Source organism: Cucumis melo, unplaced genomic scaffold, assembly GCF_025177605.1.
Source record: "Cucumis melo cultivar AY unplaced genomic scaffold, USDA_Cmelo_AY_1.0 utg000952l, whole genome shotgun sequence".
Lineage (NCBI taxonomy): Eukaryota > Viridiplantae > Streptophyta > Magnoliopsida > Cucurbitales > Cucurbitaceae > Cucumis > Cucumis melo.
The window spans coordinates 7,946-28,853 of NW_026124312.1; the positions used below are offsets into that span (position 1 = coordinate 7,946).

Sequence of the window (20,908 nt, forward strand, 5' to 3'; positions counted from 1 at the left end):
AAAGAAGCACTTCATGAAGCCTCTCGGAATTTGATTGATTTATTTATTCCTTTTTTACATGCGGAAGAAGAAAAAGAAAACTTCCATTTTAAAAATAATAAACAAAAAGTTACTTTACCCCTTTTTACTTTTCATGAGAAATTGGCGAAACTAAGAAAAAAGAAAAAAGAAAGAGCATTAAAATATATTTTTATTGACCAATCAGAATTGCCTCCTAGGATCTATAATTGCCTCAAAAGGTGCAATATACATACATTATTTGACCTTTTGAATAATAGTCCAGACGAACTTATGAAAATCAAACATTTTCGCATAGAAGACGTAAAACATATATTAGACATTCTCGAAATGGAAAAGAATTTTGCATAAATTTGAAATCCATTGGATTTTTGTTGTAAAAAAACTTTATAAAAAAAAAAGACGAAAATGAAGTTTGAATCTTTAACAGAATCCGTATACTCAAAATAAATCAAAAATTTCATTAAATATGTGTATCTAGGGGTAATTCACTTTGAAGCAACTATTCCCTAGATACACACATCGTGATATTTTATTTATTTCACAATTGAATCAATTTAAAAAAGCCCTAAAGTTAGGGATTTATCAATCGGTAATGTTGCTCCAATACCCAACCAAAGAGCTACTGCGGTACCAATCAAAAAGACGGTTGTCGCTACTGGACGACGAAATGGATTTTGGAATTTATTGACATTCTCCAAAAATGGTACAGTTAATAATCCCGCCGGTACGGAAACCATTAAAAGAACACCCAATAACTTATTTGGCACTGTACGAAGTATTTGAAATACGGGAAAGAAATACCATTCCGGCAATATTTCCAAAGGAGTTGCAAATGGATCTGCGGGTTCACCAATCATTGATGGTTCTAGAACCGCTAAGCCCACGTTACATGCAATAGTACCTAGAATGACTACTGGAAAAATATATAAAAGATCATTGGGCCATGCGGGTTCTCCGTAATAATTATGACCCATACCCTTAGCCAATTTAGCTCTTAATACAGGATCATTCAAATCTGGTTTTTTTGTTATTAGGATAGGTGAATTATTATGGATCCATCCCCCGAAAGAACCGGACATGATAATTTTTCATCATCCGGCTCGAGCACAAATCAAACGAACCAACTGGATCCAGAAAAAAAAATCGATATCTTATCCAAGCATATATAAAATAAATGAGTGATTCAATGTAAGAAAAAATTTAGCGGATTCCGTTTTCAAGAGTTACAATTATCCATTGCAAGGAATTAAGTTCGTACAGATAAATGCTCAATACCCAAGTAGGCTTACAAAGTTGATAATGTTCAAGTGCTTTCTGGGTCGTCTCAAACCTTGCGATGGGGCTTTAGCCCCCAAAAATATTGATACTTTTTACATCCAAAGGATTTACTTGTTACTAATAGAGTCTAGCCTATGTTCTTCTTTAGATCCCTTGTTTCACTCCGATAGTATTATAAATCGAGTCAATGCAGAGGAAATGAATGCATTTTCATACTATTAAGTAAGTGAAATAGATAAAACATAATCTGTATTATGGCATATATATCACCTATTCTAATGGATCTTACGGAGCCTGGTCATGCACGACATGGTCAAGTCTGATCATGGAAAAGATTCTCTTCAAGCGAACCAGCCTACCCTCTGTATGGAGCTTTCGCGGTGGTTGGAATAAAGACACATTTTGTTGTGAATCCCAATGTGGCAGATAAAAAGACATATATCTACACGGTCCAATCAATAGTTCAAGTCACACACTCCCATAATCCATTTTCTCTTCGAAGAATTCCCTTCAACTATTATTGAAAAATAACGAATAAAATTTCGTGGAGTTGAAGGGAAATATCCAAATACATGTCTTATTTTTCAATAATCCATATTTGCAGCAATGAAATACTCTTCTTCCCCCCTGAGTAATCATAAATAACTAATTACAAATCTATGATTTCTATTCTCTATAAAGGACCAGAAATGCCTTGCTTACGTATCATTGGGAAGTGCATTAACATAAATACGGCAGTAAGAAGAGGTAATACAAAAGTGTGTAAACTATAAAAACGAGTCAAGGTAGATTGTCCCACACTAGCACTTCCGCGTAATAACTCTACCAAAGGCGACCCTATTACTGGAATAGCTTCCGGTACACCTGTTACAATTTTGACTGCCCAATAACCAATTTGGTCCCGAGGTAAGGAATAACCAGTTACACCAAAGGATGCGGTCAATACAGCCAGAACCACACCTGTAACCCAAGTCAATTCACGAGGTTTTTTAAATCCACCAGTAAGATACACGCGAAATACGTGCAGGATCATCATTAAGACCATCATACTTGCCGACCATCTATGAACTGATCGGATTAACCAACCAAAATTTGCTTCCGTCATTATATATTGAACAGAAGCAAAAGCCTCAGTAACGGTCGGACGGTAGTAAAAAGTCATAGCAAACCCCGTAGCTACTTGTACTAAAAAACAAGTAAGCGTAATTCCTCCTAGACAATAAAATATGTTGACATGAGGAGGAACGTATTTACTAGTTATATCATCTGCAATCGCCTGAATTTCAAGACGTTCTTCGAACCAATCATACACTTTATTGAGATAGGTAAACCAAGGGGACCCCCCTCTGAGAACCGTATATGAGAATTTCGTCTCGTACGGCTCAAACAGAAACACCCAAATACCGCTCGTAACGGATATGTGTACTAAAAAGTTTCAAACTTCTTAATGCTATGATTCAATTTTTTGTATCAAGATACGAAAGAATCAAAATCCGAAAAGTCTTCTTTGTAGTTATAATGCCCAAATATCAAGTCGGCTCATTCATAGTTATATTGATCATTAGGGGCCTCTTGAATCTTCTATTTACCTATTTTTTTTCTTTGATTTGTATGTAATGCGACTTTACTCTTGTTTTCTTTATTATTGATAGGAATTATCTTGTTAAGACCCTATGAATCAATTAAAACCTTAGATTCAGACTAGAACCACGATGATTCAATAAAAAACCTTCCAAAAAAAGTTCAAAAATTCCCTGAGTAAGAACCCTTGGATTATCACTTATTCAATGCTTATTCAATGACTGAATATAATGAAAAAAGCTAAAGAAAGGTTTATCCTTTAACCAAAATAAGTAGAAACGAAAGAATAAATTTTTTTTATTTATCACTTCTAACTCTTGTTTCGGAGTCCGGCCACGAGGTCTGATAAGTATGAATCATAGTTCTAATATTTGTTCTAATATTTTGGAATCTATTTCATATATTCTGTGCTCCAGATACTAGCCTAGACTGAATATCCAACGAGATCAAATCATCTTCATCAAGATGACCGACTTCTTCTCTGTCGTATCCATAGGATCAATTCTAACAAGTCACACACTCATATTCCGGAAATACAGAAAAAAATAAATTCCACGATCGAACTACCAAAAAATAGTGGGCTAAAAAGCAGAAACCTACATACTTTAGACTTTCCTTTTTATTGAAAAGTTATTTAGGGGTTCTTGTGAATCGAATCTAATTGCTTGAAATTCCGTCCAGTAAAATGGAAGAATTATAAATCTCCAAAATAATACATAGGAATATCGCAAATAAACCCATCGCGACACCCATTAAAGGTGTAGTTCCCCACCCAGGAGCCACTTTACCATATTCCGAATTCAATGGTTTCAATAAATCCCCTACAACAGTTCGTCTTGGCCCAGATCTAGAACTATCGTCAACGGTTTGTGTAGCCATAAATAATCCTATATTTTTTTTTATTCAGTGAGATCTGTTGACTTTGTATACCATTCCGTTGTAAATAAATGATCTTATTATAGATCCATTGTGGTCTTGAAATTATATAATAATGGAAACAGCAACCCTAGTTGCCATCTCTATATCTGGTTTACTTGTAAGTTTTACTGGGTATGCCTTATATACTGCTTTTGGGCAACCCTCTCAACAACTAAGAGATCCATTCGAGGAACACGGGGACTAGTTGAAGTAATGAGCCTCACAATATTGTGAGGCTCATTACTTCAATTGAGATAATGAGAAATCATTTTGCCTTTTTAGTTGGAGTTGGAACTTTAGGCGGTTCGCGAAAAAAGATAGCGAAAAAAATTATTCCTAGAGTCGAGACTAAGAGGAATGTATAAACCAATGCTTCCATAGATTTGATTTCGGTTTACAATTATAGCTTCCATACCTGTTTAATTGGGATCTTTTTACGGATAAAAAAAAGACCAAGACAAGAGTCAAAGAAATGAAAAGTAAGCAATCCGAATAAAGATTTATCCGGTACCCTATCTATGTCAAATCAAAAAATAAAGGAAAAAAAGAACAGAGCAATCTTGTATCAGACTAGACTCTTTTTGTAGTTGGATCTCCAAGTTTTTGGAATGCCCCAAATTCTACTTGAGCGTCCAAATCTGGGTCAATACCAGCAAAGACATCTCTGAACAAGGTTCTCGCACCATGCCAAATGTGTCCGAAGAAGAAGAGCAAAGCAAAGGAAGCATGCCCAAAAGTAAACCAACCCCTTGGACTGCTACGAAAAACCCCATCGGATTTCAAAGTAGCACGATCTAATTCAAAAATTTCACCCAATTGAGCACGTCTAGCATATTTTTTCACAGTAGCAGGATCACTATAACTGACTCCATTGAGTTCACCGCCATAGAACTCAACAGTTACACCGACCTGTTCAACACTATACTTCGATTCTGCTCTTCGAAAAGGAACATCGGCTCTAACAATTCCGTCTCCGTCTACCAAAACAACCGGAAATGTTTCAAAAAAGGTCGGCATACGGCGTACAAAAAGTTCGCGCCCTTCTTTATCTCTAAAAACAGGGTGTCCTAACCAACCAACAGCTATTCCATCCCCGTTGTCCATGGAACCCGCTCTGAATAATCCACCTTTTGCGGGATTATTCCCGATATAATCATAAAAAGCTAATTTTTCAGGAATTTTAGACCAAGCTTCTGATAAACTTTGATTTTCGGCTAACCCGGTACTAACTCTTCGATATATTTCTTGCTGGAAGTATCCCTGATCCCATTGATAACGAGTGGGCCCAAATAATTCAATCGGGGTAGTTGCTGAACCATACCACATAGTTCCAGCAACAACAAAAGCTGCAAAAAATACAGCAGCGATACTACTGGAAAGGACGGTTTCAATATTTCCCATACGTAATCCTTTGTATAGACGTTGGGGCGGACGAACACTAAGATGGAATAGGCCCGCTAATATGCCCAATGTACCTGCTGCAATATGATGCGAGGCTATTCCGCCCGGAACAAAAGGATCAAACCCTTCGACACCCCACGCAGGATTTACGGCTTGTACCCTTCCGGTTAATCCATAAGGATCGGATACCCATATTCCCGGACCATACAATCCGGTTACATGAAATGCACCAAAACCAAAGCAACCCAACCCTGAGAGAAATAAATGAATTCCAAAAATCTTCGGCAAATCCAAAGAAGGTTTTCCTGTACGTTCATCACAAAATATTTCTAGATCCCAATACACCCAATGCCAGATAGCTGCTAAGAAGCACAATCCAGAAAACACAATATGTGCTCCGGCCACACCTTCGTAACTCCAAATACCCGGATTCGTTATAGTCCCTCCTGTGATACTCCAACCCCCCCATGAATTGGTTATTCCTAAACGAGTCATGAAGGGTATAACGAACATACCCTGTCTCCACATTGGATCAAGAACAGGATCAGAGGGATCAAAAACTGCTAATTCGTATAGGGCCATTGAACCGGCCCAACCAGCAACTAGAGCTGTATGCATTATATGAACAGAAAGCAAACGACCGGGATCATTCAATACAACGGTATGAACACGATACCAAGGCAAACCCATGGAAATACCCCTTTATCAAGGAAAAATAGACACTATGTAACTTTATTGCACTGAAAAAAAAAACTATGCTACGGACCTCCCCTTTTGAGGGGATTATCTTGGCGAAAGGATTAATATTTAGTCTATTCTTTTAGTAATAATGGAACAATTCGATTCTATTCGTAGGAACAAAAAGAAGCAGATCTATTCTATACTCGATAAGTACCAATACGCAATGGTAGATGGGAATTGATCCTATTTTATAGGAGTGAATGTATACATACTTGTTCATCATTCAAAAACCTATTCGGGAAGAAGTTTCCCTTATTAATTCTGTTTTCCTTTTTTATGAACTTATTAAATCTATGTATAAAATATGCTAAAAGATAAAATCTGATAAAGGCCCATCTTATTTATTAAGACAATAAACCCGTTGTTACGCTTCCACATCAAAGTTAGCTATAGTACTTAATTCTTTTTTCTTTGCTTTAATGCCTATTGGTGTTCCAAAAGTACCTTTTCGAAGTCCCGGAGAGGAAGACGCATCGTGGGTTGACCTATAGTGCGACTTGTCAGATATATTGGGTCATATGGTATTTCCCCGTTCTCTCCCCCGATCGAGATATCCTCTCTTTCGCCCAAGACGGATTGATTTAATCATCAAAAATTTGGAGCGTGAAGTGCAATTAGATCTATTTTTTGGGGGGTATCCAGATTAATATTATCAATTAGAATAATTTATGGTTTTCTCGGTTGTACTAATAAAATGAAGTATCCAGGCTCCGCTTAGAAAAAACTCAATTTGGAATCTATCTATTCTATGATTACTACTACTTGTATCATATTCGATTTATCAATAGCATTGATAGAAAACTTTTAATCAATCGAGTAATATGAAGTAAATTGAAAAAAAAAAAGAAGTCGTAGCAAAAAGCCATGCTATTGGGGCATTTGTCCTATATGTGCAAATCCAAATCGGGCAGATCTTGACTCGGAGTAGAGCATAAACCTAAAAGAATTGAAGAAGACCATTTTGGAACAAGAAAATGACATCGGAATTGAAATTGAATCTCGATGAAACAATATATCAATGAAAAGTTAGTTCGATAAATTGAAAATTTAATGAATTGTTTTTTTATTTATTGAAATTTATAGTATAGATAAACGACCGCGGGCCAAAGGACAAAACTCATCCATTTTGAAAAAAAAATGGAAGGTAAGAAAAAGCCCCTTCATTAGAAGTTAGAAAGAGTCCTCTAAAGAAGGCTAAAATCTAAACATTGATTCTTTTTTCGCTATTTTTTTTGAACCGTATGCATCAAAAGGTGCCCGTACGGTTCTTAAGGGATACAATTTTATCCTAATCAACCGACTTTATCGAGAAAGATTACTTTTTTTAGGCCAAGAGGTTGATAGTGATATTTCGAATCAACTTATTAGTCTTATGGTATATCTCAGTATGGAGGATGATACCAAAGATCTGTATTTATTTATAAACTCTCCCGGTGGAGGGGTAATAAGCGGATTAGGTATTTATGATACTATGCAATTTGTGCAACCAGATGTACAGACAATATGCATGGGATTAGCCGCTTCAATGGGATCTTTTATTCTAGTCGGAGGAGAAATTACCAAACGTCTAGCATTCCCGCACGCTCGGCGCCAATGAGTTTTTTTTAGACAAAAAGAAAACTATGCCTTCGCCATATAAAATATTAAGTAATAATAGCATGGCACTTTGAATTCGATATGAGAATTTTTTTTTTCTAAACCATTAGGTTATGTATCGAAAGAGTAGTATGAGATAAAAGGCATTTCCGATTGTAGGCTGATTTATCGCGGAGGCCTCTTTCAGCGTCACAAACTTTTTTGTTTTCACGACGGAAGACTCTTAACAATATTTCTGTTATGAAAGACTACGAAATATTTATTTTTAAGAAAAAAAATAAAAAAAAGAAACTTTGGGATTGCTGAATAACAAACGAAATCATAAAGCAACGGAACCATCATAGTATTTTGAAATTACTAAAAAAAAGGAAGGGTGGTTATTGGATCATTTACTGCTCTGGGTCTGCTAGATCCTATATTTTCTATTCCTTCGCTGGAAGGTAAAAATGAATTCCATTGTGGAGCCGTATGCACTGCACAAAGGATGCCTGTACGGTTGTTAATCCTATCTTTTTTTTATTATCTTTGACTCATCATGATAATGATGTAAGATAGAGAAAACCATTTATTAAATCATCAGGGTAATGATCCATCAACCTGCTAGTTCTTTTTATGAGGCACAAACGGTAGAATTTATCCTGGAAGCGAAAGAACTACTGAGGCTGCGCGAAATCCTCACAAGGGTTTATGTACAAAGAACAGGCAAACCCTTATGGGTTATATCCGAAGACATGGAAAGGGATGTTTTTATGTCAGCAACAGAAGCCCAAGCTCATGGAATTGTTGATCTTGTAGCGGTTGAATAACAAATAGCAGGTATTTCACGCAAAAATCCGAAATTTTCGATTTTCTCTTTTTACCGGGGTTAATATATTACTATTAATCATATTAATTATTAATATCGAATATAGAAGTAATTCATAATCATCCGGTTAGGATTGATCTAAACCAACTCATTATGTATACAATTCAACATGCCAACTATTAAACAACTTATTAGAAACACAAGACAGCCAATCAGAAATGTCACCAAATCGCCCGCCCTTCGGGGATGCCCTCAGCGTCGAGGAACATGTACTAGGGTGTATGTGCGACTCGTTTAGACCATGGACCGGGACAAAAGAAAGTACAAAATTTTTCCCGTATCAGTTATAAGTACAGTGAATAGGATAGAATGAATGGAAGAAATCCGTTCACTACCGAAAATAAATAAACAAAGATTTATCGTATCCTTTTATTGTGTCAAATTTATGGTTTCTATTGGTGCAAATCCAATCATCTCTATTTTCAATTTTAGATGAGAAAGAATTCCCCATTGGTAACAAATGCTTATCCATTAAGCAGAGGAAATCCTATTTAACAGAAGGATTATAGCCTTATTCTTCCAAGAACGGACTAAGAGGGTCAGCTACCCAACCAATCTTCATAATTAAATACCGTTACTGTATAGGTAGATCTCGTTGTGAAAGACCGATTACTAGATAATTCATGGGTAGAGCCAAAGAGGGGTGAACTGTACAAGTTAACAATAACATTGATGAAATAAAAGAAGGAGCTCCGGTGTATAGAGAGGACCTCACCGTTTAAGAAGTAACCATAGAAACGAAGGAACCCACTATTTCTTTATCCATTTCTATTTTTATTTATTTACTCTATTTTTGTTTTTTATACCTAGTAAAAATACTATTTCGTATTTTGGGGTGATTAGAACAAAAAAAGAAATAGTGGTCGGGAAGGTTATAGTAGCAAAAAGCCATTGGAATTTTTATTTTATACATTGGAAAAATACGTTTTGTTATTAATAGACTAGGAAAGGAGAAAGGAATAACTGAAAGAAAGGAAATCCATTAGTTATTCATCAAAGTTTCATTTATTCAATGACTAGAATTAAACGAGGATATATAGCTCGGAGACGTAGAACAAAAATTCGTTTATTTGCATCAAGCTTTCGAGGGGCTCATTCAAGACTTACTCGAACTATTACTCAACAGAAAATAAGAGCTTTGGCTTCAGCTTATCGGGATAGAGGTAGGCAAAAAAGAAATTTTCGACAGTTGTGGATCGCTCGAATAAATGCAGTAATTCGATCTAATAAGGTAGACTACAGTTATAGTAGATTCATACACAATCTGTACAAGAGGCAGTTGCTTCTTAATCGTAAAATACTTGCCCAAATCGCGATATTAAATAGAAATTGTCTTTATATGATTTCCAATGAGATCATAAAATACGAAGATTGCAAAGAATCCAGCGGAATGCTTAAAATGGAGTTCTCTGGAGAATGAACTCCGAGAAGGTAGAGTAGAAATTAGTATGATAAAATATGATAAAGTGGTCAAAATGAGCAAATATGTTCAATAAAAAAAAAAACGATTTATTCTTCTTCCACTATTCTTTCTTTTTCTTACGACACGCACAATCGAATCTAGATTTTCGGATTTTTCGAACAAAGAATCAATCTGCGGTTGAGTTTGGATTAGAATTTTAATTCAATTAAAGAGTAAGCTAAGTCTATTTATTCCTGGTTCTAAGACCAATAGTTCTAGCGGTCGACTCGCTTCTTTCAAATTGTTTCTCATTATTAAGAAAAGGTAACAAAGATAAAATACGAGCTTGTTTTATAGCAATAGTAATTAAGCGTTGCTGTTTTAAGGTCAATCTATTTACCCGTCTAGATAATATTTTTCCTTGTTCACTAATAAATCGACTAATTAAACTCATGTTTCTATAATCAATTCGATCCCCCGATGGAATCGGGGGCAAACGCCTACGAAAAGATCGTTTGGATTTAAGAAAGAGTCGCTTGGATTTATCCATGGTTTTTTTATTCCTTATCCCGAAAATCCTATTTCTTAATTCTAAATCATTTTAGATCCGATCGAAATAGGATTTGGTTTGTTTATATTTAAATCTAAAATATGTCTAATATATGTAATTTTTCATCTTCCTTGGATTGGAAAAGGGTGACACACAGCCGATCGGTTCGATCTATTTCTTTATCTCCCCATGAATCGTATGTTTGTAACACCGGGGACAGAATTTTCTCAATTCCAATCGACTAGGCGTATTGTGTCGATTCTTTTGAGTAATATATCTGGAAATCCCTATTGATTCCTTATTAACACCGTTTCGAACACAACGAGTACATTCCAAAATAACAGTTACTCGGGCATCTTTACCCTTGGCCATGAACCTCCCTTGGATTTTTGATTCACGCAACTCTTCCATTTTCCGATCCAAAATGAAGAAAAAAAGAAAAATTGGTAACTCGAAATAAAATTATGAAAGATTTCGTTACAATCAAATATTAAAATATAGTAATACAATAATTTCTAAATTTAGAATCGCAGTACAGTTTTTCATTTAAGTATTTTGTATGATATTGTTGCCCTAGCCATCACATTTTTCATTTTCGTTCTCACTCTTTTATTAATTAAATTTGAACCTGGCGCCGCGTCCGAGTTTGACTGAGGTTGAATCCATTTTGATTCTTTCTAACTTATTCTAAGTCTAAAAACTCTAAAAAAAAGAAGGGGGAAGGGGATTAGTCAAAGATATTTGATTGTTTTTCTAATCTTCTTCACCCCTTCCCAAGTCAATAACTAGAATGAAAAAAACGGGAATACCAACGCATCCGGGAATAAACGATTGATCTCGATTAATAGACCCGCTAAAGCCCCGAACCATATAGTACTTACTACCGGTGCCACGGAGAGATATGTTTTTAGATCTCGCATTGAAAACCCTCCTACTTTATAGTAATTTGTAATACATACTGGTATTACATACCATCAAATGTATATATAGTTAATAACCGCTTGTATTGTCCGCGGAATTCCTAATTCAAATTGAAATGTACAACAGTTCAATTCGGTAGATATTCCCTTTTTTATTAAAAAAAATATGTAGCTTTCCGCCCCACCCCCAAATATTCATTTTTCTTTACGGCGGATTTAATATTTATTATTTCATACGTATATAAGTCTTTTTATTATTTTTATTATATTTTATATATGATATGAGACAAAAAAGAAGAAATGGCAAGATAATTTGTGTATACCAATGGAGGAAATAAATAAAAAATGTGGAAAACAAGACAGGGATTCTCTACAATAACACTGTAGACCAATTGAAAGGGATGTAGCGCAGCTTGGTAGCGCGTTTGTTTTGGGTACAAAATGTCACGGGTTCAAATCCTGTCATCCCTACCTATTACTTATCTTCTGAACAGTAACGAGGAATCAATTGAGATCCATAAAAATTGAACATACATATATCGAATCAATCTTTTTTTATTTAATTTTATGATATTCTCTATGATAATATATGTATCGAAGATATATTCGGGTTGCTTTTAGTTTGATAATAAAACGCTCTTAGTTCAGTTCGGTAGAACGCGGGTCTCCAAAACCCGATGTCGTAGGTTCAAATCCTATAGAGCGTGATTCGATTCTTGTTGTTGTTAAATCAAAATGATACTGAAATAATTCAACAGAAATCAAAATTTTACCTCCTATAAAGCAAGTAGGGGGTCAATCAAAAAAAAGAACTGTTAATTAATCAAAGGTCCAACTGATCCCCCCGTCTGTATTGTAAATATGCGGTCACAAATAATCCAGCCAAAGTAATAGGAATTAGACCTAATACGATTCCAAATAGAAAAACTTCAATCATTTCAATTTAGTTGAACGAGGAAAAGGAGAGGTAATATCTATCCTTAAAATATTAATCGGTATTGCCCATGAATCTCAATGACCAAGAATTCGAAATTGAATTGACAAGGTAAAGAACTCTACAATATATAGAATATATTGAATAACACCGAAATCTTTCTTTTTTTTGAATTGTGCATTCAATGAATTTTAATCAAATAAGTCGTATCTTGTTCAGGACCCGATAAATAGAGCTGAGGTTATAGTTAAAACTGCTAGTAGAAAACCGAAATAACTAGTGATAGTAGGCATGACGAGGCTAAATGAAATACGTTATTTTTATCCATATGTTTATAAAGCACTTCCCTAAGTTTCTATTTTTGAAAGATACGCGGGATGGATAAGTAAAAATACTAATTGAAAAAATATATTCAATTGAAAGTTTTTGATTCATCTATTATTATGATTATAGATGATACTAACAAAAATCTTGTGACATAGGTAAGAAATCAATTCATCATCTGTCTCTCTATCCCGCAATTCGGAATCAAGGGATTCATTGAACAACTCTTGAGTTTTCAAAACAAATATTCTTATTATAAAGAATTTATAAACAATAATTTAATATATAAATCTAGTAAATATATAAATCTATTAAATGGATTCTAAATAATTAGAAAGAAAAAAAAAAAAAAAAAAGAAAAATAATAAATAAACTATGTTGTGTAACTTGATTCCAAAAATGAAATGCTCTTTGAATCGCTGAAGAATGAATGACCTTATAATGCCCTTTATTTATGAAATTGTATTCCCACTAATTAGATTTTATGTAGTGGGTTCATTTCCATAAAATCTTTTTTAAAAAAGAAAAAAAGTATCGCACGATCAGATCACTCGAAACTAGGTTCTCCATTTATTCTTATTCTTTCCATATTAAAAACATTCTTCTAATTAGTTGAAGAACGATCGTTTGAGGTCTAATATAAAACAATAATGCGTGCATTACGAATATTTATTATTCTTCTATTCGTTGTTCTGTTTCGTTCATCGAATCCTATGTACTACTGTTACTTGTTACTGGACGACTAACCAATTCCTTAAAATAAAAAAAAGATTCAAACAAAAATATAACTACAAACACAAAAAGAAATATTTCGAGATTTCACGTCTAATTTCATTGAATTTTGGGACTATTAGAATCTGCTTCCTAAATTATTATAAACCAACCAGTCGGATTCACATTTTACCCAATCTTCGCTTTCTAGCCCGAAGCCAATAACCGATAGAATCCTTAATACTACAGACAGGCATTTTCAGAATTTTCTATTGAATGAATGGTATATGATTCTACATCGACAAGCAGCAAGAAAAGAAGAAACAAATTATATTATTTAGTTTTAGTGCTTCATTTTGATAACTTATTGTGAAATTGCGTTGCTGCGTCAGAAGAAGGATAGCTATACTGATTCGGTATACTCTAAAAACACCCTCGGTACAATATTGACGATCTTACAAAGATAAAATTTCAGTTAATTTCCATTTACTGATCTCATCTTTTACGGAATCGATCCCCCCTTTTGACTGTACAAGAATATGTGGAGCTCGGCATGTCTGGAAGCACAGGAGAACGTTCTTTTGCTGATATTATCACCAGTATTCGATACTGGGTCATTCATAGCATTACTATACCTTCTCTATTCATTTGCAGGTTGGTTATTCGTCAGCACGGGTTTAGCTTACGATGTTTTTGGAAGCCCTCGTCCAAATGAGTATTTTACAGAGAGCCGACAAGGAATTCCATTAATAACTGGCCGTTTTGATTCCTTTGGAACAACTCGATGAATTTAGTAGATCTTTTTAGGAGGACCAAATGACTATCGATAAAACTTATCCTATTTTTACAGTGCGATGGTTAACTGTTCACGGACTAGCTGTACCTACCGTTTCTTTTTTAGGGTCAATATCAGCAATGCAATTCATCCAACGATAAACCTAATCCGAATTATAGAGCTATGACACAATCAAATCCGAACGAACAAAATGTTGAATTGAATCGTACCAGTCTTTACTGGGGGTTATTACTCATTTTTGTACTTGCTGTTTTATTTTCCAATTATTTCTTCAATTAAATAAAAGAAAATACTAAATAATAGTACGAATTATCTTATCCCATTCGGAAGGATATCATCTCATAATTATCTATGACTGTTTTCTGTCTCTAGCACGACCACTTGATGAAATGGGGAGGGAAGTGGGACAAATGGCCGAGACTACTGGAAGGATTCCTCTTTGGATAATCGGTACTGTAACTGGTATTCCTGTGATCGGTTTAGTTGGTATTTTCTTTTATGGTTCATATTCCGGCTTAGGTTCATCTCTGTAATAATCGGATGAACTGAGTTGGAGACATGAAAGCGTAAGAACTCAACAGGATCCCCCTCAAATCAGAAAAAAAGAGGGGGTAGGTCCCGTTGAGCTCTTACTAATTAGAATTAGACTAATTTATTCATATAAATGAAAAAATGGATCTTTCCTATTTTTTCAAAAAAACTTCATTTCTTTCTGATTCTGAATTGCTTCAAAAAAAAAATTGATTCAGGACCATCTCTTTCGCGATCGTATCGGTCGATACTTTCATTTCAAAGCGAAAAAAAGAAAGAGAGAATCACTCGATTCCCTCTTTCTGGATGATACAATCCCAATATAACAATATTATATTTCTATCGATCAGATATCACAAACCCTTTAAATAGATTAAAATATACTAATAGAATTTTCTATAGTTATTTTAATATAAAATAGAATTGAAAAATTCATTGAATTTGTTCACTACTTATGTAATAAATCGAAAAAAAGGTTCTGATAAACCGGGAAAAATTGAAACTAAGAATAGAGATCTTTGACGAACGGGATCAAGAATAATTCATTAGTTTATTATTTCGACACCAGAACAAGAAAAGGAATTTTTCTGGTATCGAATACTAGAAAGATGCATAATTCCTTCTAGAATCCTTTGTTCCCTTCATTTTTTTTCTATTCTCCATTTACTTATCTTATTTTTAATATCTACTCTATTTTTATTCTATTAGAATAAAAATAGACACATTCAATGACATTTCAATCTGGCACCAGTGACATAATAATCATAATAATACCGCTCCTATTTGTATTGTAAAAAACAAAGAAATAAAGAAGAGGTAAAATAGTCTTCCTGACAATATAATATCCATACTATGACTAGTAATGCGGTACAAGTAATTACCGAAATAGGGTCGAAAAAGAATAAAAAAAAAAAACAAGGGAAAAAGTTTTTCATAATTTTTTGATCATACATAATTAAATTATAGAATTGCCAACAAGAATTTGGTTTTTTTTACGAACTTTATTTGATAAATCCCCAGATTTAGAAATTCATTTCGGACAATTGAACCTTCTCAAACTGTTTCTTTTTAAGAACTAAAAAGATTTGTGCCAAAATAACAGATGCAAAAAAGAACAAAAGGCCTTGGACACGTAATGGATCTTGAAGGACGATTTCCGCATCTCCCTGACCAAATCCTCCCACATTAGGATTACTCGTTAATGGTTGATCAAGTTTGATGGATTCGCCCCTCTGAAACAAGAAGTTCTGGTCCTGGAGGGATAATATCAACCACTTGACGCCCATTCGCTGCATCCACTATGGTTATTTCATATCCTCCTTTTTTCTTTTCGTATTATTTTGCTTACTATCCCTGCTGCTGTAGCATTATAAACATTATTATTACTCTTACTCCCGTCGGGATAAATCTGACCCCTTCCCCTGTTCCCGCCTACGTATATGGGATATTTTAAGAAGTGAACATCTTTCTTAGTCGCAGGGTCCGGGGAAAGAATAGGAAAGGTGATTTCACTATATTTCTGACCAGGAACAGGACCTATCACAAGAATATTTTTTTTAGTGGGACGATAGCTCTGAAAAGAAAGATTGCCCATCTTTTCTTTAATCTCGGGAGAAATACGATCGGGGGGGGGCTAATTCAAACCCCTCGGGTAAAATAAGAACAGCCCCCACATTCAAAACCACCCTTTTTAACCATTCGCAAGAACTTGTTTCAGTTGCATATCATAAGGAATTCGAACAACTGCTTCAAATACAGTATCAGGAAGTACCGCTTGTGGAACCTCGATATCCACGGGCTTATTAGCTAAATGGCAGTTGGCGCAGACAATACGGCCGGTTGCTTCTCGTGGATTTTCATAACCCTGTTGTGCAAAAATGGGATATGCATTTGAAACGGGTGCCCAAGTTATTATATATATCATGAGTGATACGGAAATAGATCGAGTAATCTCTTCCTTTATCGAAGAAAAGGTATTTCTAGTTTGCATGGTCCCAATCATTGAGCCCAAAAATTTCTACAATAAAATTAGGTAGGTCCCTAGTATAGTTCCCTATCCATGATTCTGCTATTTACTGAAATAAAGTTACTCGAATATAGGAGGCATCCTTCGCGATGGGTAGAAGGAATAAGTACAATTTTGAATGTTTTACTTATGTACAAAGTAACAAACATTATATTTTTCAGTCATTCATTGAATGATAAATCACTACAAGTGAGGGAGATACACGATTTAAATAACGGAAGATCCAATATTTTAAAATTGTGTCAAGAATGACTGGAAAAGTGGAAACAAGACCGGATATAATTTGATCGTTATGAGAAAATCCAAAATCTTTGTAGACAGAACCAATCATTAGTTCCCAACCATGGGGTGAATGAAATCCTATACATAAATCAGTTAATAAAAGAATAGAAAAAGCTTTTATTGTGTCGCTTAAGTTATATAGGAACTCTTTGAACCCAAGAGTTAAGAATAACAAGTTCTTCATTACCAAGAATAGAATAACCACTTAGAATAACGAAACAGATTATATTTGTCGAGAAGTGCAAAATCATATGGATACGATCCTCATTGTGCATCTTGATCAATTGGATCGTTCTTTGTAGATTCCGATACGAAGCTTTTGTAGATGTGTTTCTGGGTATTCCTTTAGCATTTCGTCCAAGAGAAAGAGTTCCTCTAATTCTAGAACTTTTTTTATAATACTCTTTTCTTGAATATCATTCAAAAAAATTTCGGATTGACCAGTATTCCACCAATTAGTAACCCAAGATTCTAGGCTTTTATTAAATGAAAGAGAGATCCACCAGGGCAAAAATACTATAGATGCAAGATATAGAAGGGGAATGAATGCTTTCTTTTTTTCCATTTTTTCGTCTTTTATTTTTTAATGAACTCACTTCATTCGTTAACTCTCTACACTACTAATATTTATATCAAACATAAGTTCTATTACAAGTCATATGCATACTATTATGAATCCATTCCCTGTTTTTTAGTTTTTGATTTGTGATTTATTAGTTAATCCTTGAATTTCGAAATAATACAGAAAGAAAATAACAAAGAATCCACTTTTTTTTTGTTACTGTGCAGTTGATTTACATACGGATCAAAATTTCGGACAAAGAAAGTTTTCTGGCTGTTCCGTATACGTCTGCTTTGGGTCAAATGAGCATTCTGAAGAAATTCCAGTTAAGTTATTATACTATTACTATGGTCTATAAAAAAGACTATTCTTTCATTTCAGTTTTATCCCTCTTGCTACGAACAAAATTCATTCTGAACTTCATTTTTCAAAAAAACTTCAATTGGTACACGCAAGAAATAGGCCAATTCGGCAGCCTTTTGCTCAATTTCTCGTGGGGTCAGATTCTGATCGGTACGCGTCAAGGGAATGGCCCCTTGGCCTCTTATTTCCATATAAAGGACACGACGTGCATAAATACCCTCTTTAACTTCTATTCTGATGGACTGAATGTCCTTTCATAAGGAATCGTAGGAAGATTCGACGATTTTTTTCCAGGAAACCCCCAACGAAAAATAGACACTATTTCTTCTTTTCTATCGAATCGATCATAACCGCTACCTACATTCCACAAAATTGTGCACCACAAATAGGAGCTAATAAAGAGACCGGCAATCCCATAGAAAGACATTACGATCCCCTGTGGAAAAAAAATTATTTGCTGAGACGGAAATAAAGCTATCAAATCCCTACCAAGATAACTGGAAGTTCCAACCAATAAAAACCCTAATGAACCTAAAAAAAGGATAAAGGCCCAGCAGAAATTGCTGATTTTTCGAGATCCTCTTATAAATTCTATCCATATACGTTCTGATCGCCAATTCATACTAGATCTCGTTGCATTTTATTGGAATTAAGAGAATCAAAAAAAATCTATTTTACTTTTTTTGTTTCCGAAGTAACTCTAATCAACTAGCACTATTTTGATGTGAACCTTTACTTTAGATCTAAGTAATTCATCGAATTACTTAGATCTAAAATAATAACATCACCTTTATATGATTCCCTATAGATACCTACATCCATATAGGTATATTGATTTTATATCTCAAACATTTGTCGCCCGATCTCTTATCTATTTTCTATTTTGAAACTTATCTATTTTCTATTTTGAAATACTTCTAATTGATTTCCTCAGATATCATGTTTACGTATGTATAATCGCTTATGTTTGGAGTAAGCCACATGTTAGATTCTAGTCTACTAAATAGATAGCTGTGTTATCGTCAAAGTCTAAGTTTTGAAAAAAAAAAATAGACAGCATATTTAAAAAATCTTGTTTTTTTGAACATGAAGAAATAAAGAAGCCATTGCAATTGCCGGAAATACTAGGCCCACTAAAGGCACAAAAATAGAGGGTAAGGTGGTGAGAGTTGTCATAGAATGGATACCTCGACTTAATATTTTCATTGTTATATTAATAGTTTTTACCCTGTTATTTATTGATTGTTATAAAAAGGTATCTTATAATTATACTAATTCAATATATAATTATACTAAGTAATATCTACGTGAGTATATATAGAAAAGGAATGAGGAATGTCGAATTAAATAAATGGACTTACTCATCTTTCGACATGAGATATATGTATCATAATAGACGTTTGCATTATTTTAGTTATTATCTTGTCTTAGCATTTTTTTTTAATAAAATTTCATAAAGATTTTCGTACAAATTCCCAAAAAGGTAGTTATAATCCGATCCAACAACAAGGATTCTTAGTAAAACTAGAGATCCGCTAGAGATGTAGAAAGATGCAAGACTCTATGCCGCTATTTGCTATAGTTGAAGTATATATACACATGTAATGTTAAGAAGGGAGCATGAAATTCATTTTCTTCCCCGTGCCAAATTTTGCGGAAGAAATAAAAAAAAAAAAGAATTCATTTTTTAAGTTAAGTAAGGCTTTACTTGATTGAATTTTGATTCGAGGGAACGAAAGCGTGGAGCTTGAAATAACTCACTCACAACACCTTTTAAAGGATTACGTGGTACGATTAGATCGAATAAGCCCTTATCGAATAAAGATTCAGCCTCCCTGTGAACCCTCAGGGACTGCCTTATTCAATGTTTGTTTCAATTACTCTTTTACCCGCAAATGCGATGTAGGCATTCGGTTCGGCAATAATGATATCCCCCCAACATACCAAAACTAGCTGTCACCCCACCAGTAGTAGGAGATGTAAGGATTGCTACATAGAATAATTTTTTATTTGATTGATAATCATATAAAGCGGAAGATATTTTTGCCATTTGCATCAAGCTCAAACTTCCTTCTTGCATGCGTGCTCCTCCCGAAGCACACACTAAAATAAGAGGTAAAAAATTGATTGGTAGCATACTCGATCAAACGGGTGATTTTCTCTCCTACTACGGATCCCATACTACCCCCTATAAACTGAAAATCCATAACCCCAATTGCTACTGGAATATCATTTAATTTACCTGTGCCTGTTTGAATAGCCTCAGTTAATCCTGTCTTTCTTTGATAAGAAGAAAAGACGATCTTTATAAGTATAAAGTTGATTCTCCGAATCAAATTGAATGGGATCCAAAGAGACCATGTCTTCATCCATAGGGTCCCAAGTACCTGGATCAATCAAAAGTTCGATTCTATCTGAACTACTCATTTTCAAATGGTATCCACATTGTTGACAAATATTCATTTTTGATTTAAAAATTTTCTTATAATTTAATCCATAACAATTTTCGCATTGAACCCACAAATGCCTGTATTTTTTAGTTAGATCTAGATCATTAGAACGTTCTGTTGTAGTTAAATTTTTTTCTATGCGTGCTAGTTCTTATACTGAAACTCTCACTTTGACTACTATTTCCACCTTCAGCACAAATAGAACTATAAATGTAACTGTCACTGTAATTGTGACTACCACTTAAAATGTAACTATCAATACAGATTTGAGTCCAAAGATAACTGTCAATGCAACTATTAATGTGATTATTCCAACTATATTTAGTATCATACATGTACTGATCATAGTGGGAATCATCACTCTTAGATACATTATTTTGATAAGTAGAGTTCCGAAAACTATAAAAAGAACTTTCTAGTTCACTTACAAAAGAAGGATCATTGTCAATCTCAAAAATTTGATTTTCAATATCCAAATAGATGGAATAACTGCAGCTATTACTATCCCTAACTAAAAAAAGTGTCATCAGATATGAAATTCCGAATGCCGACTAAATCATCAACAGTACTGTAACTAGAATTGTAACTATCACTATGACTAGGAATGTTTTTATTCATATTATTTATAATTGATCCTTCACTTTCAATAGGACCAA

The 20,908-nt window shown here is 34.3% G+C and overlaps 1 non-coding gene across 1 annotated transcript; it reads left to right on the forward strand.

Annotated features, from left to right (window-relative positions):
- The first annotated feature begins 11,670 nt into the window (after positions 1-11,670).
- TRNAP-UGG (transfer RNA proline (anticodon UGG)) lies at positions 11,671-11,744 on the forward strand. Its single transcript has one exon. It is a non-coding gene; the product is annotated as a tRNA-Pro (tRNA).
- The last annotated feature ends 9,164 nt before the right edge of the window (positions 11,745-20,908 follow it).